Here is a 25544-nt window from a genome sequence, read left to right as displayed (position 1 = left end):
TAGGATAAATCACAGCATTAATGCTTCTCCTTAGCGGGGCTCCTTTCTGAACTCAGAGACAAGCTAACAGATGCTTCTTCAAGTTTACTATTCCTGAAGGTATGAAAGTATTTTCCAACAGAAAGCAGCTAGAAAATAATACAAGATGGTACCCAGCCATGAGCTAGATGAAACACAAGTGTTAGAGTAGGTCTGAGAGGGGAGAAAACTCCACAAGGCTAGGCCCTGAGCTGAATCCTGAAAGATGCTGTGAGGTTTAGCTGATATATTGGATTGGCCAAGAAATTTGTTCAGGTTTTTCCATAAGATGTTACAAAAAACACAAACAAACTTTTTGGCCAACCCAATAATTGTACTGAACTGGTGGTATGTGTCCTTCTGAGCAATGATGAGTCTTGTCTTTGGATGAACACAGAAGAACTGTACAAAAAAGATCTTCACAACTCAGATAATCATGATGGTGTGATCACTCACCTAGAGCCAGACATCCTGGAATGTGAAGTCAAGTGGGCCTTAGAAAGCATCACTACAAACAAAGCTAGTGGAGGTGATGGAATTCCAGTTGAGCTAGTTCAAATCCTCAAAGATGATGCTGTGAAAGGGCTGAACTCAATATGCCAGCAAATCTGGAAAACTCAGCAGTGGCCACAGGACTGGAAAAGGTCAGTTTTCATTCCAATCCCTAAGAAAGGCAATGCCAAAGAATGCTCAAACCACCGCACAGCTGCACTCATCTCACACGCTAGTAAAGTAATGCTCAAAATACTACAAGCCAGGCTTCAGAAATACGTGAACCGTGAACTTCCAGATGTTCAAGCTGGTTTTAGAAAAGGCAGAGGAACCAGAGATCAAATTGTCAACATCCGATGGATCATTGAAAAAGCAAGAGAGTTCCAGAAAAACATCTCTTTCTGCTTTATTGACTATGCCAAAGCCTTTGACTGTGTGGATCACAATAAACTGTGGAAAATTCTGAAAGAGATGGGAATACCAGACCATCTGACCTGTCTCTTGAGAAACCTGTATGTAGGTCAGGAAGCAACAGTTAGAACTGGACATGGAACAACAGACTGGTTCCAAATAGGAAAAGGAGTACGTCAAGGCTGTATATTGTCACCCTGCTTATTTAACTTATATGCAGAGTACATCATGAGAAACGCTGGGCTGGAAGAAACACAAGCTGGAATCAAGATTGCTGGGAGAAATTTCAATAACCTCAGATATGCAGATGGCACCACCCTTATGGCAGAAAGTGAAGAAGAACTAAAGAGCCTCTTGATGAAGGTGAAGGAGGAGAGTGAAAAAGTTGGCTTAAAGCTCAACGTTCAGAAAACTAAGATCATGGCATCTGGTCCCATCACTTCATGGGAAACAGATGGGGAAACAGTGGAAACAGTGTCAGACTTTATTTTGGGGGGCTCCAAAATCACTGCTGATGGTGATTGCAACCATGAAATTAAAAGACGCTTACTCCTTGGAAGGAAGGTTATGACCAACCTAGATAGCATATTTAAAAGCAGAGACATTACTTTGCAAACAAAGGTCCGTCTAGTCAAGGCTATGGTTTTTCCAGTGGTCATGTATGGATGTGAGAGTTGGACAGTGAAGAAAGCTGAGCACCGAAGAATTGATGCTTTTGAACTGTGGTCTTGGAGAAGACTCTTGAGAGTCCCTTGGACTGCAAGGAAATCCAACCAGTCCATCCTAAAGGAGATCAGTCATGGGTGTTCATTGGAAGGACTGATGTTGAAGCTGAAACTCCAGTACTTTGGCCACCTCATGCGAAGAGTTGACTCATTGGAAAAGACCCTAATGCTGGGAAGGATTGGGGGCAGGAGGAGAAGGGGACGACAGAGGATTAGATGGTTGGATGGTAACACCGACTCGATGGACACAGGTTTGGGTAAACTCCGGGAGTTGGTGATGGACAGGGAGGCCTGGCGTGCTGCGATTCATGGGGTCGCAAAGAGTCGGGCACGACTGAGCGACTGAACTGAACTGAACTGAATTCAGAAAAAGTAGAAATGTTTGCAAATGGAAGTATTTTTAATGGCCTTTTAGTTTAAAGCAGGAAATACAATATCTGCAGCTGTTATTTTCTTCTTATTTTCTTATCATGGAAGTGGTGCATTTTGGTTTATTTTATGTCCAAAGGTATGAAACTACATAAGCAGGCTGATGTCTGCTGTGCTTCTGAACACATTTCAAGTTTGAGTAAGATATACCGATGCTCATGTTAAGTCAGATAACTATGAGATGCAGTTTGTCTAATTGCAGTTTTTAATAAAGTGGTCTTTTAAAGGAGAGATTTGTTTGGATTTCAGAAGCTACTAATAGTAGCTTTAAAATACAAAACTAATCATGTGAAAGAAGCACAGGCTTATTTCTAGATACTTCTTGAGAGCAAATACTGCAGTAGTTTAAATACTATACTACTTCTTAATTATCTTTTGAAGTTGTTAAGGAAAATGTAATTACAGATGGTTAAATTTTTATAAAAGATTAAGATACAAAGATAGACTCTTTTTTTCTACTAAGAACCAAGAGCATCATGCCTAAGGCATATAAAAATTTCAAAATCCACCAGAAAAAAAAAAAAAAAAAGGTAAAAAAACACCAGCTTTAAACCAGAAAAAGAAAATTTCAAAGTAGGGATTAATAAATGATATTATTATATATACAGAAGGTATTCTTTTGTTAGGGCTTCCCTGGTAGCTCTGCTCATAAAGAACCCACCTGCAATGCAGGAGACCCCAGTTTGATTCCTGGGTCAGGAAGATCTGCTGGAGAATGGATAGGCTACCCATTCCTGTATTCTTGGGCTTCCCTGGTAAAGAAACTTTCTGGTAAAGCTTCCATGGTAAAGCTCAGCTGGTAAAGAATCCACCTGCAATGTGGGAGACCTGCATTCCATCCCTGGGTTGGGAAGATCCCCTGGAGAAGGAAATGGCTGCCCACTCCACTATTCTGGCCTGGAGAATTCCATGGACAGAGGAACCAGGAGGGCTACAGTCCATGGGGTCGCAAAGAGTCAGACATGACTGAGTGACTTTATTACATATCCTTTTGTTAACTATTCAAAGACAGTTAAATCTTACGATGGTTGTGCGCTGTGCTGTGCTTAGTTGTTCAGTCATGTCCGACTCTTTGCAACCCCATGGGCTGTAGCCGGCCAGGCTCCTCTGTCCACCGGGATTCTCCAGGCAAGAATATTAGAGTGGGTTGCCATGCCCTCCTCCAGGGGATCTTCCCAACCCAGGGATCAAACCCAAGCCTCCTGCATTGCAGGCAGAATCTTTACCATCTGAGCCACCAGGAAGCCCAAAGAGTAAGAGAACTGCTCATCAGGCCCAGCAAGAGGTGAACTCATGATCCCTGGTTTACAAGACCGGTGCTCTAGCCCCTGAGCTATAGGGCCTGTACTGAAGGAGCAGGCTTTAAATTTCCATACTCAAAACACAAAAGTAATCAGTGCAGGTGACTTGAGGAAAGTTATGTCAGGAGATTTGGGTTCCTTGAGAGAAAACTTTAGTCACTAATTAACTGTGTCTTCTTGGCCAGTTAAACTCCCAAACCTCAGTTTTCTCATCTGTAAAATGAGAGAATGAAGCTACAGGGCCTGCAAAGTCTCTTTGGACTCTAAAGCTCTGATTCAGTGGGTCTCACAATACTGTCAAACACAATACCACTGGCATGATTATAAAGTCACAACGTTCTTGACGCAAATGTCTTTCATCCCCAAATCAGGGGAGGGATGAGCAGTGAGTAAGAAGGTGGGGTTGAGAGAAGTGACTTCAAGAGAAAAAGTTGTAGGGATTAAAAGAGCATTTGAATTAAAAAAAAAAAAAGAGTCTTCCAAATATTCTTCCTACTCAGAAATGTTTATTGGAATCATACAGAACTATTTCTTTATGCTCTAGCTGAACTTTCCCTGCTTGCTTTTCAATAATAAAGAGATCAGCCCATTAATTTTTTAAAACAGGAAATGATAGGGAAAAGACTTCATAAACAGCTGAAATGTTAATCACACAAAGGCTCCCAAAGCAATTTCGTTCTGGATTCCTCACAGTTATGCATTACAATAGTAATTTTCATCAGAACAGTGGCCCTTAGGACAGGCTGCTACGCAAATGACACCTATGGCAGCCTGAATGCCTGTGCTGGCTTTTGAAGGGGCACTTGGGCAGAATGTTCCAGCAAAGCACTGGCATAGACAGTGGGGTTGGTGGGGCGGAGGCAACAGAGAGAGAATTAATCCATTCGGAAGATACTAGGTAGTCTGCATATATTATCTATTTGAATTCAACAACAGGGGATATAATTATCACGCTCACTTCACAGATGATGGAAATGAGGTTCAGAGAAGGTAGGTAACTTTAGAACAGGCAAACAATCACATCGTGTATTAGTTTTCCACTGCTGTGTTCTTGCTACATAACAAATTACCACAATCCCAGCAGTGCAAACACCACAATCGTATTGTCTCATAGTTTCCACAGGTCAGGAGTCCAGGTGTGAGTTAGCTGCGTTCTCCACTCAGATCTCACTAAGCTGAAATCAAGGTGTTGGCCAGGCATGCAAAGTCACTTCAGTTGTGTCTGACTCTGCGACCCTATGGACTATAACCTGCCAGGCTCCTCTGACATGGGGCTTTCCAGGCAAGAATATTGGAGTGGGTGGCCATTTCCTACTCCAAGGGATCTTCCCAACCCAGGGATTAAACCTATGTCTCTTATGTCTCCTGCATTGGCAGGTGAATTCTTTACTACTAAGGCTAACTGGGAAGCCCAATGTTACATTTTATTTACATTAGAAATTAGAATTAGTAATGTAAATTAAAAATTTACATTAGAAATTAGAATTAGTCGCTGAACAGTGTCCGACTCTTTGTGATCTCATGGACTGTAGCCCGCCAGGCCCCTTTGTCCATGGAATTCTCCAGGCAAGAATACTGGAGTGTGTAGCCATTCCCTTCTCTAGAGGATCTTCTCGACCCAGGGATTGAACCTGGGTCTCCAGCATTGCAGGCCGGTTCTTTACCATCTGAGCCACCAGGGAAGCTGTGATTCTAATCTTAGGTTTGGGGTCTTTGTCCAGGCTCACTGGTTATTGGAAGACTTCATTTCCACTAGTAGATGTCACACACATCCTTACCATGTGATTCCAGTAGGCAGTTCACAACTTGGCTATTTGCTCCCAGGCCAGTCTGGTTTGTCCTGGATAATCTTCCCTTTGATTAACTCATTAACCAAGTCAACTAACTGGTTAGTGACCTAATTGCAGAGGTGATATCCAATCCTAGCCACAGGTTCCACTCACACTCAGGTGAGGGGTGGGGAGATTATACAGCACGGCACATGGGCCACTGAGGGTCAGCTTAGAACTCTGCCTCCCATACAAAGCTGGTAAAAGACAAGACTCGGCCCTTGGGATTTTTCGGTCTTCAGTTGTGGGAAAGGCAGGAAAGAAAATAAGCACAAAATAAATGTGTTCAGGGATCAGTTCAGTTCAGTCGCTCAGTCGTGTCTGACTCTTTGCGACCCCATATGTATGCATAAAGGGTAAGTTAGAGAGGAAGGAGCTATATCTGCTTAGGGAGAGTCCATAAAGTTCAATCTGACTTTAAAGAAGAAGAGGTCGCTGAGTGGATAAGATGAAGAGCTGAGTGGGGAGGGTATTAGTGGAAGAGGAAGCATTGTCCCTAAATCCCTTCAGTGAATTTTCCATTGACTCTTCAGATTAATCTTAAGTCTTCAATATGACTTGCAAGTTTCCATGTGATCTAAATTCTCCTTCCTTTCCAGACACTGCCTCCTTTAGTATCTGCTCCCTGGACTCACTATACATCTTTTATTGATTGATTTTTAAATTTTATTTTTATTTTCTTATTTTTTTTGGCCGTGCTGTGTGGTACGTAGAATCTTAGTTTCCTGGCCAGGATTTGAACCTGCGTCTCCTGCAAGAACATGATTCCCCCAAATTACAGTGGCTTAAAACAAAGGTTTATTTCTTGCTCACAATGCATGATCAATTACTGCTGCAAATACTGGTCATTCCAGACGTAGGCTGACAGAACATCCTCCATCTCCAATAAATCTGTGGCCATCATAACAGAGAGAAGAAACATGCTAAATCTAAAATGTTCATTTTGGAAGTGACACATGTTACTTCCATCTACATTACTACATACATGACATATGTATTCCATTAAAGAAAACAAGTTTACATAGCCACTCCTGAGTTCAACAGGGCAGAGACATATAAACCTCACACAAGAAGGGGTTCTTCAAGGAGCACAAGTGAAATATTTGACAAAGAGGAATATAATCACACCAGGCTGCAACACTCTCTTCCAACATTTGGGTTTTCACTTTTCACTTGTTAGCAATTAACCTTTACAATTCTGCCTTGGATTTGCAGTAAAGAATACAAGTCAAGGTTTTAGAGGAAAGAGAATCAGAACGCCTCATATTTTGGAAACAAGAAAACTGGCTCAGAGAAGCTGGTGGCCTTCCCTAAGGTAATTCTGCATCTCATGAGAACCTAGATGAAACCACACACTACTGGCCTCTGGACTGAGGATCATTCTTCTGTTGCTTTCATGATATAGTATTAGTCGCTCAGTTGTCCGACTCTGCAACCCCATGGACTGTAGCCTGCCAGGCTCCTCTGTCCATGGAATTCTTCAGGCAAGAATACTGGACTGGGTAGCTATTCCCTTCTCCAGGAATTTTCCTAACCCAGGGATCGAACGTGAGTCTCTTGCATCTCCTGCATTGGCAGACAGATTCTTTACCGTCTGAGCCACCAAGGAAGATAACCAAACTCCTATCTATTGATACAGACCGGATCCAAGGCTTTGCACAGCATGGATGTGATCCCTGCCCTTGAACCTGATTTATGGTCCTCATAGGGGAACCCCTGAGTCAGTGAGTTACAATAGGGCTTTTCTCAAATCAATTCTCCTTGCTCCATTGAGAGAGGCTGTAATTGTGCTCAGGTCTTTGGTTGTTTTATAGCTTGGTACGGACATAGTGAGAACATCTCCAATAAAAATGTCTATGTGGCTTTGTTTCCTTTTGTATAAATTCATTGTGTAGAATCCAGCAGCCCATGTCTTGGTGATTTATCAGAATTAGTCCATTTAGGAAGGAGCGCCTTGCTCAACTGAAGTCTGTACTCTTTGTTTTACCCAAACATTGGTATTGTCATGCAGCTTAAACTAAGCTCCCATATATATTTCAAAGCTTTAAAAAATAAAAAAAGCAAAACCCTTTTCTGGTTCTTAGTCAATTCAAAAGCCTCTTTATTCTAATCTTTTTATACTTCTTGCTTGTATAATGGACACTTTTTCTTCATTATCATTTTCTTTTCCACTGACATTCCATATAATGACTACCTAATTTGATGGCTACCTTCACTTATCAATTGGTCAAATCTCAGAGATGGCAGAAAATGTAATGAAACAAAGAACTATTTTTGAAAAATAAAGTGTGGTTTATTAAAAAAAAATTTAATATGAGCTTCTTAGTATATCATGGGTCTTATGTCCTTCATATTTTCTATGTAAAAACAAGCAGCACATACCATATGACCTTGCATTCCCACTCCTGGACATATATCCTGAGAAAACACTGTCTGAAATATTACAGGCACACCAACATTCAGTGCAGCATGGTCTACAATAGTCAAGACACGGAAGCAACCTAAATGTCTATCAGTGGAGGAATGGATAAAGGAGATGTGGTACATATATACAATGGATATTACTCAGCCATTAAAAAGAAAGAAAGAATGCCATTGTGCAGCAACAGGGATGAATCTAGAGAGTGCCATACTGAGTGAAATAAGTCAGACAGAGAAAGAGAAATATCATATGACATTCCATATATGTGGAATCTCAAAAGAAATGATATAAATGAACTTAAACTTACAAAACAGAAACAAACTCACAGAGAAGAAACTTATGGTTGCTGGGGGTGGGGGGTGGGAAGGATGAGGGGAAGGGATAGTTAGGGAGTTTGGGATCAACATGTACACACTGCTGTATTTAAAATGGATAACCAACAAGGGTCCACTGCGCAGGACAGGGAACTCTGCTCGATGTTATGTGGCAGCCTGGATGGGAGAGTTTGGGGGAGAATAGATACAGATATATGTATGGCTGAGTCCCTTTGCTGTTCACCTGAAACAATCACAGTCTTGTTAATCAGATATACTCCAATATAAAATAAAAAGTTTAATTTAAAAAAAAGATCGGAAAGAACAAACTATATGATGTTTAAACCAATGAATAAAGAAAACATGGAGCATATACTCCAACATTCTCAAATCCTTCAGAAAAAAATATATGTATATGAATACTCTTTTATCAATTGTTCACTCTCTGAGTTTTGAGTCCTTTTTTTTTACTCTTATTTTCTATTTTTGACATATTTTAGGTTGCATTTTTTCTTCTTCTACTATATTCATGGTATTGAACTGAAAGGTAGTTTAGTGCTAAAAACTGGGCAAACGGTAGACATGTAAAGGAGTTTGAGACTAGAGAGATTGGGCTATTTTAAGAAATGAGATAAACATTCACTGTCTGCAGAGAGGTTAGAATCTAGATTTTTTTTTTTTTTTAATATATATATTTTGGCTGCACCATGTGGCATGTGGGATCTTAGCTCCCCAACCAGGGATCAAACCTGTACCCCCTTGCATTGGAAGCATGAAGTCTTAACTGCTGAGCTGCCAGGGAAGTCACTAGAATCTAGATTGTTAAAAAATGGCCCCTGACACTTTAAGGGTTTGGAGTCTAACAGCTTGTCTGGGGGGGCCCCCACTCCTCAACTGAATTTGGACTGCCCTCTGCTCATTTACTGACATCAGTCCAGGGTGCATAGTTTATCTTTGAACAACCCGAGGACCAGGAATTTAAATTCACCTTCCAGTGATCTGTTGTTCTACAATTTATATCCACACACACACATATATAACACAGGTATACTATTTCCCTGAGGGTTCTCCAGCATAAATAAACTAAATGATGTCATGTCAGACAAGGGAAATTCTTCAAAGAAAGCCAACATGGCACAGAGAATCCAAACATGAAGAGCACATTTGAACAAACAGGAAGACTGTGTGCTAAAGAGCTGCTTCCCTAATGCCAGAGTTTGGAAAAGTTTGGTTATTGGAATGAGATTATTCCTAGAAGACATTATCAATTAGTGGACAGAACTGGGCTAGAACGAGGATGATACAGTCATGCTCTAGAGGTCGAGGAACTTAACCTGTTCCATGGCTTACTTTCCACAGCTCAGCTTGATGTCATTTCTGTCCTGGCCATGATAACTATACAGTGACCCTTTCTCTCTTTGCTTACAAACAGCTGATATGATATTAAATCTACTGCTAAACACCATAATTCTAAACCACAGTACCTTTTGTATATTAATAATTTTCCTATATCAAAAATAGCACTGTAGAAATACAGGAAAAGAAGAACAGTATAAAGAAGTTGTGTGTAATCCTAACATGCAGATGTAAAACTTCTAAAATATCTGCTATATTTTCTTCTAACTTTTTCTTCTAGGATGACTCCATCTATATCTACACCCCCAAACCCATACACAAAACCCCACTTCCCCAACACACACATATGGAGGAAGGGATCCTCCATCACTTACTAGAAAATGACTTAACCTTCTTACTCCTTAGTTTTCTTACCTGTAAAATGCAGGTAAAAATAATGCCTGCTTCACACGATTAGTGTAAAGATTAAATGAGTGAGTTACAGAATATGCTTAGAATCTTATCTTGCACATCAGTTCAGTTCAGATCAGTCACTGAGTTGTGTCTGACTCTTTTCGACCCCATGAACCGCAGCATACCAGGCCTCCCTGTCCATCACCAACTCCCGGAGTTTACCCAAACCCATGTCCATTGAGTTGGTGATGCCATCCAGCCATCTCATCCTCTGTCATCCCCTTCTCCTCCTCCCACCTTTAATCTTTTCCAGCATCAGGGTCTTTTCAAATGAGTCAGCTCTTCTCATTAGATGGCCAAAGTACTGGAATTTCAGCTTCAACATCAGTCCTTCCAATGAACACCCAGGATTGATCTCCTTTAAGATGGACTGGTTGGATCTCCTTGCAGTCCAAGGGACTCTCTAGAGTCTCCTCCAACACCACAGTTCAAAAGCATCAATTCTTCGGCGATCAGCTTTCTTTATAGTCCAACTCTCACATCCATACATGACTACTGGAAAAACCATAGCCTTCACTAGACGGACTTTTGCTGACAAAGTAATTTCTCTGCTTTTCAATATGCTGTCTAGGTTGGTCATAACTCTCCTTCCAAGGAGTAAGTGTGTTTTAATTTCATGGCTGCAATCACCATCTGCAGTGATTTTGGAGCCCCCCCAAAATAAAGTCAGCCACTGTTTTCACACATAATGATATTCAATAAGTGTTGACTAGTATTATCTTATTGTATATTCAGTTTTGTTTCCTTTTTGTAAAAAAACTTTATAAAGTACATGCAAACTGTCTCTCCACCTTCATAACCTTAGGCTAAGCTAGTGCCATTTCTCTCCAGAATCACTGCAATGATTATCTAATTGATGTCCTCAATACAACCTATAGTCTAGTCTCCATAGAGTAGATAGGGCCATTTGCTACAAACATAAATCAGACCATAGAGCTCTTCTACTGAAAATCCTCTGATGATTTTTAATTACACATACAACAAAATATAAATTTCTTATTATATTTATTTTGAGAGACTGAATTTCAACTCATGTCATGGATCCCGCATCCAGATTAAACAGGAGTGGTCAAGAACCTGCCTGCCAATGCAGGAGATGCAAGAGATGCCAATTCAGTCCCTGGGTCAGGAAGATCCCCTAGAGGAGGAAATGGCAACCCACTCCAGTTTTCTTGCTTGGAAAATCCCATGGACAGAGGAGCCTAGTGGGCTATAGTCCATAGGGTCGCAAAGAGTTGAACACGATGGAAACAACTTAGTACGCAATCCAGAACGAGTGTAACCACTACAGATGCCCTCGAGGTCCCAGGAGCTCTTTATCTTCCTACTCCAAAACTGTAAGTTCAAAGCTCTCAGTTTCACAGTTGCAAGACACTACTCAGTCTCCAGGATCTTCGCCATGTTCCAGAGAGACAGAGAAGAGAGAGGTGAAAGGGCAGAAGTCAAAGTGCAAGGAGATAAGCTGCAGAGTCTGTCCCTTTTGCAGGTCTTCCTAGAAGCCTGTTCCTACACACTGATTTCATGGTACACCTTTATCAGTACAGTCTCACAATCTCCCTAACCCCCACAGCAGCTGCCAGAATCCCCAGGAAAACCAGTATTTTAATGATTCACACAGGTGCTCCACAATAAGCCGGTGGCCAGCTGAGAATTAACCCATTTTGTGCAACAATCACACAAACACAAAGAGACTGCTTCCAAGGGAAATATGGCATATAAAAAAAATTAAAACAAACAGGGCTTCCCTGGTGGCTCAGTGGTAAAGAATCTGCCTGCCAATGCAGGAGACATGGGTGTGATCCAGAAAGGTCCCACATGCCATGGAGCAGTGCGCCACAGCTATTGAGCCTGTGCTCTAGAGCCTGGGGACTACAACTACTGAGCCCATGTGATGCAACTACTGAGGCCCACATACCCTAGAACTCATGCTCCACAACAAGAGAATCCACTGCAATGAAAAGCCCGCACACCGCAACTAGAGAGCCTGTGCATTGCCCACTCATAACAACTGCAGAAAAGCCCACACAGCAGCGAAGACCCAGAACAGTCAAAAAGAAATAAATAAAATAAAATAAACAGAACACAGGGACATTTTTTATCCTTTTTTCCCTATTCTCCCCTTATTAACACCATAACCCAAAAGTGGAAAACAGGAAAGAGTTAACAAATAAAGCCAGAAAGGCTCAAGTTCAGTTCCAAAGTTCTAGACATATCTTGGATACCTGCCAGACGGGCCTTTGAAGTGCAAAACAGGATTGGATCCCAAAGGGAATTCTGACACACAAGTCCTGACCTGAGAATTAATCAGAGAAGCCACTGGGTGTGAACAGACCATGAGGACAGTTGGAGAGTGTGGTATGAGTTCGCTGCTTGGTCTGGGTGGTCCTTACCACAAGAGAGAAAAATGATCCACTTAGGGGTCAAGCAAGAAATGTCAGGTCCCTCAGGGCAGAGCCTGACAATAACCATCTGTCAACATAGACAGGAAGCTCATTGCAAATAATTCAATACAGAAAACTTATAAATAATTAACCCTAGCGTTTTCCCATATTTTCCTGCTTTCCACCCTTGAACCTTGCAACTCAAAGTGGGTTTTGTGTCCTAGCAGCATTCACCTCACCTGGGGGTTGGTTAGAAATGCTAATCTCAAGCAGCTCCAGACCTATGGAATCAGAATCTACATTTTAACAGCATCACAATGTGATTCTTGTGCTCAGTCAGGCATGTCTGACTTTCATGAGACCCCATGGACTGTAGCCCATCAGGCTCCTCTGTCCATGGGATTTTCCAGGCAAGAATACTGGAGTGGGTTGCCATTTCCTCTTCCAGGGTATCTTCCCAATCCAGGGATTGAACTGCATATCTGTGGCTCCTACATTGGCAGGCAGATTCTTTACCGCTGTGCCACCTGGAAAGCCCACATATGACACTTGATCTTAAGCCCTGAAATCTAAGTTGCATAAGAGCAGAGCCTTTATGGGTTTTGTTTGATGTTATATTTCCAGTGGGACAAATGATGTCCAGTGTTACCTGGAGGGGCTCAATAAACATTTGTTTTGTGAATGATTCAAGGAGTGAAAATGCAGCAGGAAGGGCAACCCTTCTGGGTCTGAGAGTAGGCTCTTGCCTAACACTTGTAAATGAATTGCCCAAGGAGACACATGCTGGCAAAGCAAGAGACTTTATTGGGAAAGGGAGTCTGGGTGGAGAACAGCAGGATAAGGGAACCCAGGAGAATGTGGCTTGAAATTTGGGGTTTTATGGTAATTGGGTTACTTTCCAGTCTGTCTCAGGCCAAGCGTTCTGACCCAGGGTCCTTCCTGGTGGCAAACACATCACTTAGTCAAGATGGATTCCAGTGAGAAGGATTCTGGGAGGTTGGCAGGACATATGGACTGGCCTCTGCTCTCTTTTGACCTTTCCTGATTTCTTCCAGTTGGCGGTAGCTTGTTAGTTCCACGTTTCTTACTAAGACCTCCTGTTGCCTGGCCAGGGTGGGCAATTTTGGTCAGTGGTTCCCCTAACAAATGCACTAAAGCTTGCATGCTGAAGATGAATTTGAAAAGATGAGAGCTACTCATGTATCATTCTCTGTGTTTTACACATACAGGCCCACAAACACATTTTAATCAAAGAATATATTGTCAGTTCATACCTCAGATGCATTAGCACAATCTAAATAGTGGTTACAAGATGAACTATTCCAGCCATTGTGAAAGACTAAATTCATGGAAGAGGTTAAGATAAGAGAGTGGGGTGAGCCTGGAGAAGTTACTCCCATAACCCAGAAGATGATGTAGGTTTGTGGTTCACCCTGGCCTGTTCAAGAGCCACGCTCCTCCTTGGAGCTCACAGCTCAGAGGGTTACAACCAGGATCTGGGGTCTAGAGGAGACCTAGAGAGGCAGGTTCTCTACATAGATGCCACAGAGCTCAGAAGAGATGCCTATTTCAGCTCTGGCACATATGCGACATTGCTAACTTATGCTAAAGTTCACTCGTACCAGATAATGGTCATTCCACCCTGACCTTGCTGGCCTGAAGACTTTTTGGAGCACTGCAGGAGCCTCCCAGATTGATGAAAAACCCTGGTCAGGGTGTCTGTGATGACAGAATTAATTTTCCTCCACTGCTGGGATATAAAGACTGGGTCAGATTTCACTCCACTTAAAAAAATTAAGTGTGACATTCCCTTTTTAATCATTTCTTTTAAATTTATTTGAAAATTTCAAATATACACAGCAAGTGAAAAGTATAATGAGCCTTCATTATCCATCATCCAGCTCCCAAAATTATCAATATGTTGCCAAACTTGTTCTATCTATACCTCCCACTCTCCACTCTGTGCTGGTTATTTTTATTTTACAGTTTTATTGAGGTATAAGATTCACAGAATCCACCCATTGTGAGAGTACAAGTCAACGATTTTTAGTAAATTTATACAGATGTACAGACATCACCACAATCTGGTTTTCAAACATTTTCATCACCCCAACAGGTCCGCATGGGCCTCCCCTCCTTCCCACTCCCATGCCTGTTTATAGTCAGTTCCTGCTCCCAATCTGAGTTCCAGGCCACCACTGATATGCTTTCTATCTCTGGAAATTTGCTTTCTGGATATTTCATATCAAGAGAATTACATAGTAATCTTCTTCCACTTGGCGTAAGATTTTTGCGGCTCATCAGTGTTGTAGCATATATAAGCACTTCAGTTATTTTTATTACTGCAGAGTATTCCAGAATATGGACAGACCACAGTCTATTTATGCATTCACAAACTGATGGATATTTGAATGTAGGTTGGGGCTTTTGTGCTATAAAAATGCTATGAACATTTAGAAGGCTTTTTGTGTACATATTTTAATTTTTCTTGGGTAGATACATAGGTATGGAATTGTTGGGCCATATGGCAGTGTTGTAAGATACTAAAAAAACTGTGTATCAAAGCAGTTGCACCATTTTATATCTCTACCAGCAATGTGCAAGAGTTCCAGCTTCTCCACAACCTCCCCAACACTTGTTTTATCTCCATTTTATTACAGTCATTCTACGCATAGGAAGTGGGATTTCACTGTGGTTTTAATTTTTATCTCCCTACTGACCAATGATGTGCAGTATCTTTTCATGTACTTGGTGGTTTAGTCACTAAGTCATGTCTGACTCTTACAAACCCATGGTCTGTGACCCACTAGGCTCCTCTGTCCATGGAATTCTCCAGGCAAGAACATTGGAGTGGGCTGCCATTTCCTTCTCCAGGGGATCTTCTCAACCCAGGAATCGAACCCAGGTCTCTTGCATTGCAAGCAGCTTCTTTACAAACTGAGCTACAAGGGAAGGACTGATGCTGAAGCTGAAACTCCAATACTTTGGCCACCTGATGCAAAGAATTGACTCATTGGAAAAGGCCCTGATGCTGGGAAAGACTGAAGGCGGGAGAAGGGGATGACAGACGATGAGATGGTTGGACGGCATCACCGACTCAATGGAGATAAGTTTGAGTAAACTTCGGGAGTTGGTGATGGACAGGGAGGCCTGGCATGCTGCAGTCCACGGGGTTGCAAAGAGTAGGATAAGACTAAACAACTGACATAAATCCCCTCTGAGATACATGATCTGTGAACTTTTTCTCAATCCAATCAGTAGTTGTCCTTCCATTTGATTAATCATGTTTTTCAAAGCAATCTGATTCTGGACGGTTATGACATCTGCTTACTCAGGATGTATGGAGACTTCACTTAGCCACATTTAGTTCATTTGGCCATAACATATGATGCAGAGCCAATTTTACCTGAACGTTTTTAATCTTTTCACAGCATAAAGGTCTGCATCTGGAGAAAACCCAGGCTGGCCCATCTTCTACCTAATGGGCTGACCCAGGGGAATGCGGGCACAGGGCTTCTCATGAGGGCAGAACAGAGGGTCCAGCAAGGACACCTGCTAGGACTTGGTTATCATGAATATAGAATGTCTCTCCATTTATTCAGGTCTTTTTTAATTCCTGTCACCAATATTGTGTCATTTCCAGTGTTAACAAGTCTTATACTTCTTTTGTTAAATTTATGCCTAAGCATTTTATTCTTTTGGTTGTGATTGTGAATGGAATGGTTTTCTGAATTTCATTTTCAGATAGCTCATTGCCAGTATATAAAATTACAATTGATTTTTGTAAATCGATCTTGTATCCTGTGACCACGATGAACTCATTTATCATTTCCAGTCACTTTTTCTGTTAGTTCCTTTAGAATTTTCTATATACAGGTATGATACTTTTTGCACACACAATTTCTGTGGAATAAGATTCACAGGAGCCTGCTTTTAAATTGAACGAATTAGAATTCATTCGAGATTATTCCTATTATAGTGCTGCACTATAGTGCCTGAAGAGCAGAGTGGAAGAGGCATTGGCAGCCCATCTTACCTCTTCTGAGGCTGTATGAGACAGCTCTTTGGTTGAGGGTTTTGTCAACATATGCCTATATCTATAGGAATGTGTCCAGGCAAGGAGGGGGGAATCTTGAGAACTGCTGCCTTCAGAAGATGGCTTGGCCTGAGATATGTCCTTAAGGAAGATTCTAGGGAGACAGAAGAAATTAAGACTAGAGGCAGTCTGGGAAAAAAACAAACCTGAAGCAATGCACTTTCATGCCCCCATGTGAAAAGCATAAAAGTATAAGAAGAGGTATCTTCCATACTTCACAGAGGATACAGATGATGGTACCAAATCAGCATGCTGAGTTCTGAAAGAGGACAATTCAAAGAACTAGATAAAGGCTGGAAAGAAGGGAAGGTTTCACGATGCCTGAATTGTTGCTATAAAAGTTGCAAGCTCCTAGGCTATAATAGACTTGAATCCTGACCTATCACTGAGTCAGTGAGTATAAAGCACTTAGTTCAGAGGTTGGTTAAGAGTAAATGTTCAATTGCCTGGAAAATTCCATGGAGAGAGGAAGCCTGGTGGGCTGCACTTCATGGGGTCACAAAGAGTTGGACATGACTGAACAACTGAGCACACACACACACAAATGTTCAATCCATGGCAGCTGTCTATATTATTGCTATTACTTTCACAACTAAAATTAGGGGTATTCTTCCATTCTCTACAACTAGTATTTCTAATGCTAAAGGCAGCTCTCTGCTCAACTTGTTGTGCATTTGAGGGACAATATTGTGGGACTCCAGAACTAGATTAAAGCTGTTCAGGATAGAGACTGACTTCAGAGAAGGTGGTAAGGAAGATGACAAAAAAAAGTTTGCACTAACCATGTATGGCAATCAAGACTACCACGTGCTTTTCCCACATTCATTACAGCATTATTCACAGTAGCCAAGGCAGGGAAATAAACACCTAAGTGTCCATCAACAGATAAATGAATAAAAAAGATATGATTTCTCTGTCTAAAATATATCAACTACATATAATTATATGTAATAATATAATACACTATATTATAATATATGTTATATAATAATATAATATAGTAGATTATATATATATATAGTATCAGTCAGTTTCCTAAAGGAAATCAATCCTGAATATTCACTGGAAGGACTGATGCTGAAGCTCCAGTACTTTGGCCACCTGACACGAAGAGCTGACTCATTGGAAAGGACCCTGATGCTGGGAAAGGTTGAGGGCAAGAGGAGAAAGGGGCAAGAGAGGATGAGATGGTTGGATGGTATCACTGACTCAATAGACATGAGTTTGAGCAAACTCCAGGAGACAGGAAAGGACAGGGAAGTCTAGGGTGCTGCAGTTCGTGGGGTTGCAAAGAGCCAGACACAACTTAGGGACTGAATGACAATGAATGATAATATAACAAATTATATATATAATTTATATATTAATATATATATATATAAATTATAAGAAGGAAATACTTCCATTTACAACAACATGGATGGACCTTTAGGGCATTATACTAAATGAAATAAGTCAGAGAAAAAAATAAACACTGTATGATATCACTTATATATAGAATCTAAAAATGCCAAACTCATAGAAACAGAGAATAGATCCCTGTGATTACCAGGGGCTGAGGGCTGGGAACAATTGGGGAAATGTTGGTCAAAGGGGATAAACTTCCAGTTACAGGACAAACGAGTTCGGGGAATTTAATGCATAACATGGTGATTACAGTTAATAATTCTGTATCATATACTTAAAAGGTGCTAAGAGTGTAGATCTTAAATGTTCTCACCACAAAAACAGAATGGTAATTATGTGATGAAGGCGTTAGCTAACAGGATGGTGGTAATCATTTTGCAATAGATGAGTGTATCAAATCAACAGGTTGCATGCCTTAAACTTACACAATGTTATGTATGAAATTACATGTCAGTAAAGCTGGGGGGAAAAGACTACCACGTGCTTGTAAAGAGACTAATGAATAAACCTGAAATGGTTGCATCAGTACGTGCGTGTTTCTATTCAGAATATATATTTCAAGCTTATCCGTAATCATACTTAACTACATCTTTAATTTCTAAATTGCCAGATTAAGAAACAAGCTCCTTTCTCATTGTATTTTGAAACCTAACACTGTGATTGTCAAAAAGGAGGCTATTGTGTAGCCAGAGAATGCAGCCTGAAGGGGAGTTTCAAAACAGAACTCTCCTCTCTCCTCCCCTGCCCTCCCTTCCCCTTCCTCCTCCCCTTACTTCTGCTCTAATTCAGGGCTGAGTCATCTTCCCTGGAGGTGATAGCATCACTGATTTGGGGAATGGGGCTCTTTGGGCTACGTTTACTTCCTTTGGCTACAAAATACAACCCAGAAACTGAGGTCTAATTGGCTGGCAGATTTTCGGACCCTACACAGCACAGGAATCTACGTTTGGAGAAATCACCTCTGTTCTGCCCAGGTCCTGTGCTCCAGGCAGCCAAAAGTCAAAGCCTATTTGATAGGATGGTCCAGGGCAGGGCTCTCAGAAGTGGCCTGAATGTGTTCAGTTAGCAAACTGGCTCAGGTGGCCAGTACCTTTGGCAGAAAGAGGTGGTGTTGGGGCTCCCTGATAATAAGGCATCTTTATCTGGCTCATTTTCTCTCTCATGAGCAGACAGACAATCCCGCAGCCACAGGGAGACACACATTGCTGAAAGAATCAGGGAGCAGCCACACTGATTTTATCTTTGTGTGACACATGGCAAGAAATGGCTGCAACCTCAGGAAACTCAGCACTGAATGGAATGAACATTCTAGACTTAACTCATTTCCCGCTTAATGGGAAGTGAAGCCATTCTACTTCTCTGAGCCTCCATTTTTGCTTCATTCCAGAAATGCAATAATTCCTACCTTCAGGGTAGCATCAAGGATAGAAAAAGAACACACTCTAGAATGTTCTCTGTGAGATCCAACGCACCACACAAAAATGAACCAAAAAATGACAAGCTGTCTCCCTGGTAGCTATGTCTAAACTTGCCCCATATACTAATATATTTAAGTGGCTAAAAGCAGGGCCAATTTTCTCACTGATATTCTTTTAACAAAGGTAATTTAAATTATAAGAGCATACAATATTATTTTCACATAATTTTATAAAGCTATTTTCATTTGAACAAAAAGAGTATGGTCATAAACTTATTTTTTCCTGAGTGGGTTCCTGTACAAAAATACATTGTTTATCATGGCTCTAATTGGCTCCCTTGTTTCACTCCAACACTCTTGCAGATCCATCCTTCACACCACTGCCAGCCTGCTCTGGCTCAAAGACAAATCTGAGTTTGACTTCTTTTTTCCCCTAAAGGCCCATATCCAATCAGTCAAGTCTTATGGATTCTGCCTCCTTAAAATCTTTCAAATCCATCCATTTCTCTCCATCATACCTGACATGCCTCTATTTTAAGTCACTCATTTTTTACCAGAAATTAATGAACTAGCCATCTCCACGGCCACTCACGGGGCCTCCGTGTTGCTCTTTTATCTGGATTCCTTTCTCCACCCTGCAGCTAGGGTGATCTTCCCGTGGTGCACATTTCATCATATAACTCCCTGCTGGAAACCATGATCGCCAGGAATAATCAGGGCAAAGTCCCCGACTGCGGGACCTGGCCTCCCTGCTACTTCAGGTCCACCCTTGAGGTTCAAGCCCTTGTTCGGCACCTTTGCCTCCCTGTGCACCACTCCTTCCAATGCACTCTCCACTCCGACCTGTCCTAACGACATGAGGTCCCCTCATGCCATGTTCTCACCCTTTGTACATACTTTTCCCTTTATCGGGAAGACTCTTTCCAACAGTTTCGACCTTTGTTGCCTTCACATGCCTAATTACTTCCACCAGCACTGACACCATCTCTTCTGGGAATCCAGCTCAGGACCCCTAATGGGTGAGATGCTCTTTCCCTGTGTCTTCAAGGTATTTTCCTCTGGTAGTAATCTATCTGCATTTGGACTCACCTATTTGCTGCTGTGACTCGTCAGTGAGGCTATCAGCTCCCTGAGGGCATGGATAGATCCTTGTTCCTGCTGTGCTGCTGCTGCTGCTAAGTCGCTTCAGTCGTGTCCGACCCTGTGCGACCCCATAGACAGCAGCCTACCAGGCTCCGCCGTCCCTGGGATTCTCCAGGCAAGAATACTGGAGTGGGTTGCCATTTCCTTCTCCAGTGCATGAAAGGGAAAAGTGAAAGTGAAGTTGCTCAGTTGTGTCCGACTCTTGGCGACCCCATGGACTGCAGCCTACCAGGCTCCTCCATCCATGGGATTTTCCAGGCAAGAGTACTGGAGTGGGGTGCCATTGCCTTCTCTGTTCCTGCTGTAACCCCTCCCACAGTGGATGTTGCATTCCCACTCAGGTTACTTCTCATCTCCCAGCTGCTGGGGATGTCAATTTCTGATGGCTCAAAGCCATGACCCTTGCTGGCCACTAACCCAGGCTGCAGAAAACTGGCTTATTTTATACAGTTACAGATTCTCTAAGAGACACTGGGCCGTAGTTACAGACCCTCTAAGAGATACTGGAAGGTTACAGATAGCTACAGATCCATAGTTATAGACCATCTTAGAGAAACTGGGTCATAGTCACAGACCCACAGTTATAGACCCTCGTACAGACATTGGGCCACCATTGACTGGCTGACATGGGCATACCTAGGCCAGGCCTCCTAGCCACTTCAGGAAATCTCTAAAGGGTTATCTCAGCTCCAGAGCTCCTGGTAGTAGAGAATGAGGCCTCCACTGTAACTTCACTGAATATCCATTTTTCTCCTTGTCCAATCCTGCCATCTTACTTTCCTTCATGTGCATCTCCCAAGAATATTCTCCAATAAACTTTCACACACAATTCACAACTCTCACTCTTTGAGTCTATTTCCAGGGAACACAGTCTAAAACATTCCCTACCACCGAATATAGTACCTGGCACACAGTAGGTGCTCAGGTGCACTTGACGTTCAACAAATGAATGGATAAATGTCTTTGAAGGCGTACTCTCAAGTCAGGAGACTTGTATTATTCATGTTTTCATTTCTAGTGTCCAGCTCAGTGCCTAACTATTTACTTGTTTGAATGGTCCTTCAAAAGCTCTCTTTATATGACTAAGACAGCAGTCTTCCGGAGGCATATGTCTACTTTCTTTATCCAGAAGTTCCAAAGTTATACAAACTAAAAGCCTAAAAAAAGTCTATTATTACTCTCCATGATAAAATTTACTGCCTTCAATGGACAAACAAGTTATACTGCAAATTTCAAAGCAGTTAGAAAATATTTGCTTTTCATAGAGTTTAAAGTGGAGAAGGCAATGGCAACCCACTCCAGTACTCTTGCCTGGAAAATCCCATGGATGGAGGAGCCTGGTGGGCTGCAGTACATGGGGTCGCTACGAGTCGGGCACGACTGAGTGACTTCACTTTCACTTTTCACTTTCCTGCATTGGAGAAGGAAATGGCAACCCACTCCAATGTTCTTGCCTGGAGAATCCCAGGGACAGGGGAGCCTGGTGGGCTGCCGTCTATGGGGTCGCGTACAGTCGGACACGACTGAAGTGACTTAGCAGCAGCAGCAGCAGCAGCAGAGTTTAAAGGGGCTGTGCTCTCCCTGAGAATTAAAATAACTTTAAGGTGAGCTATGTGTTGTTCTAATAGATCTGATAGGTTTTTTAAAGGTGTATCTTTAGGAAAACGCCTAAAGAAATATGACTTGGAGGATAAATGCCCACTTGAATGAAGCTGAAAACTGAAGAGCTTCAAGACCTTTCCCCCATACAACTCTGTGGCTTTCTGAGTTGTGAAGAGAAATCACTGACTGACTAATTAAAAACCCAAGGATGCTATTTTGGACTCAATAACTTGGACTTGGAAGGATATCTTAATGAGGGGAATCACAGTGGGTTCTGTGAGAACTCAATGGGTAGGAGTTGGGGTTTTCCAGAATATAAATGGAATTTCAATGGGAAGTCTGGAAGATAAGGCTATCTTGGATAGAGGGGCAAAACTAGAAACAGGGAAGTCAGATTAGAAATTGTGGGTGTTTTCAAAGAGGACCCACCTAGTAAAGAGTTACATGCATACATGCTCAGTTGCTCAGCTGTATCTGACTTTTTGCAACCCCATAGACTATACCCCAACCAGGCTCCTTTGTCCGTGGATTATCCAGGCAAGAACACTGGAGTGGGTTACCATTTCTTTCTCCAGGAGATCTTCCCAACCCAGGGATCAAACCCATATCTCCTGCATCTTGTGCATTGGAAGGTGGATTCTTTACCATTGAGCCACATGGGAAAGCCCCAGTTAAGGAGTGACTTCTTTGTTAAGACACACACACACACACACACACACACACACGTATACTTCTGGACCTTGAAGAAGTTATGTTTAGTCCTTGGTTTCAAATTTCTTCTTTTTTAAGTAGACTTTATTTTTTAGTGCAGTTGTAGACTCCACATACAACTGGCCAAAATTTCACACTACGAAGCACAGTAATTCCTTAGGTTTTAGCAAAACTGAGCAGAAAGTACAAAGGATTCTCATAACCCCTCACCTCCACCCACGCATAGCTTCCCCCATTATCAGCATCCCCTATCAGAGCTGTACATCTGTTACCAATGATGAACTTCTACTGACACATTATCATCACCAAAATTCATAGTTCACATTATGATTTGCTCTCTGATGCTGTATATTCTGTGGATTTGGGCAAATGTATAATGAATGGTGTGTGGGCTTCTCAGGTGGCACTAGTGGTAAAAAACCTGCCTGCCAATGCAGGAGACATAAGAGACTTGGGTTTGATCCCTGGGTTGGGAAGATCCCCTGGAGGAGGGTACAGCAACCCACTCCAGTATTCTTGCCTGGAAAATCCCATGGACAGAGGAGCTGGTAGGCTACAGTCCATGGGGTCACACATGCATAATGATGTGTATATATCATTACAACATCATACACAGTACTTTCTCTAAGATCCTCTGTAGGCAATTCTCTCATAAAATCACCCCGTTCTTCAGTAAAGAAAGTTATGTACATGTATACAAGCACACACACATCTCTTGATATTCTGAAGTGGTGACTCTGAGGAGGCTGATGGTTGGGCAGTAAAGGAGAAACAGCGCAACAATTACTGAAGAATGGTTTTCTGGAATTTCACTTGTGAAGGTACTACAGCAAGGAGGGACTTATTACCAAGTGAGAAGTCTCAGGGAAGTGGCCTGGTGATAAGAAACTGCTTTCAAATAGACAACCCAAGAGAGTTCCCTCACCTGAGTCCATAACAAGCTCAAGAGAGCCAACCTCTTGAGTTAGATCATCTCTCTCAGGTAGCTATGGTTTTTCCAGTAGTCACGTACAGATGTGAGATTTGGACCATAAAGAAGGCTGAGCACCGAAGAATTGATGCTTTCGAACTGTGGTGCTGGAGAAGACTCTTGAGAGTACCTCAGACAGCAAGGAGGTCAAACCAGTTAATCCTAAAGGAAATTCACCCTGAACATTCGTTGAAGGACTGATGCTGAAGCTGAAGCTCCAATACTTTGGCCACCAGATGCGAAGAGCCGACTTACTGGAAAAGACCCTGATGCTGGGAAAGATTTAAGGCTGGAGGAGAAGGGGGAGACAGAGGATGATGAGATGGTTGGATAGCATCACCAACTCAATGGACATGAGTTTGAGCAAGCTCCAGGAGATAGTGAAGGACAGGGCAGCCTGGCATGCTGCAGTCCATGGGGTCACAACGAGTTGGACGCGACTGAGTGAGCAACAATAGGAAGATTCACACTGCACGTTAGCATATCAAACTCTTCAGGAAATTCTATCACTAAAGAAAACTACTTGTTTTAAGACTATACTTTCCAAAAGCTACTGATATATACTAATATCTGTGTTGCCCTGTATGAGGACTGCTACACAGCTAACTAAAGGGATTTATTTAGCAACAGGTTTTCACAACCAAAAAGGATATTCTTGGAGGTTTATGTGGTCTCTGGACACAAGATAGTTTGAAGATGACAATGACTGGAGATGTTCTTTAGGGATGGCTACAATGTTTCAATCCCACTTCTCATCTGGTGTAGAATGAAGATGGTGGCTAAGGATGAGAAAAGGAGTCAAGAAAGTAGTCATTGAGGACAAACTGACCAGACTGGATCACTAACTTCTATAAGGATGAGGAATAGGCAGAAGAATTCATGCCATTACATAACTTTAGAGCAAGAAGGGATCTGTAAGATCATCCAGTTTGGCAGCTTTCAAACTTATATTTAACCTTAGCACCTTCACACATCAGTTTCAAGGAGAAACCTCAAGCGTAGGACAGAAGAAATCAGAGGGCTGTGGGAGTGTTATATCCAACACTGGAGAAAGGAAGAGTGTGGGGGAGGAATTCCTGGGCTTCCCATTCTGAATCTTGGCTGGGAATTTTTAGGGCATTCTAGAGCTGAGAGAAGTGCCTCAAGAAAGAGGCTTCACAATTCAAGTATCATTTCACCCACTCTCAAAATAGTGCAGGGCAAATAAATTTCAAAGGAGGGAATATTTCACATGAGTAGTTTTAGAAGGCTAGAGTTGTAGGAAGACTCACAGATTTAACTCCTGGCTTGCTTCCCTGGTGGCTCAGAGGTTAAAGCGTCTGCCTCCAATGTGGGAGACCCGGGTTCGATCCCTGGGTCAGGGAAGATCCCCTGGAGAAGGAAATGGCAAACCACTCCAGTATTCTTGCCTGGAGAATCCCATGGACGGAGAAGCCTGGTGGGCTACAGTCCATGGGGTCGCAAAGAGTCGGACACGACTGAGCGACTTCCCTTTCTTTCCTTTCTATCACACCCCTTCATATGTTAACATCCAAGAAATTTCTTTTTATTATTATGATTATTTATATTGGCTGTGCTGGGTCTTCGTTGCAGCATGTGAGATCTTAGCTTCCTGACCAGGGATCAAACTCAAGTCCCTGGCATTGGGAGCAGGTTGTCTTATTCACTGGACCATCAGGGAAGCCCCCCAAATCAAGAAATTTCTGAACTTCTCTGTGCATACTTCTGTTTTCCCATCTGTAAAACTGGGATAATAATAACAGAGTAGCATCAATTTCCCAAGATTATTGTGACAATGAAATGAGGTATTGCACTGAAAATGTTTAGAACAAAATATGACACAAGGCAAGCAGTAACTTTAGTTCACTATGTAATAAATGTTATCTCACTACCTAGGATGCTTGCTATATGAAAAACACTATTGTAGGTACAGCAGAGATAAAGAAGAACAAGATACTATTTAAGTCTTGCATTTACTAAACTCTTATTTCAGGAATTTTACTTATGCTACCTCTTACGGTGATTTAGAATATGTCCACAAATTCTCAGACACTCCCTTCAAAATGG

The 25544-nt window shown here is 42.0% G+C and overlaps 1 protein-coding gene and 1 non-coding gene across 20 annotated transcripts in view; one reads left to right on the top strand and one right to left on the bottom strand.

Moving 5' to 3' along the window:
• COLEC10 (collectin subfamily member 10) overlaps nt 1-25544 on the bottom strand; it is a 484235-nt gene that overhangs the window by 446559 nt on the left and 12132 nt on the right. The gene's annotated exons all lie outside the window — the stretch shown is intronic.
• Nucleotides 24770-24842, top strand: TRNAW-CCA (transfer RNA tryptophan (anticodon CCA)). Its single transcript has one exon. It is a non-coding gene; the product is annotated as a tRNA-Trp (tRNA).

The sequence above is a fragment of the Giraffa tippelskirchi genome, chromosome 6, assembly GCF_054371585.1.
Source record: "Giraffa tippelskirchi isolate mGirTip1 chromosome 6, T2T-mGirTip1v1.2.pri, whole genome shotgun sequence".
Lineage (NCBI taxonomy): Eukaryota > Metazoa > Chordata > Mammalia > Artiodactyla > Giraffidae > Giraffa > Giraffa tippelskirchi.
This window is presented reverse-complemented; position numbering and strand designations above follow the sequence as displayed.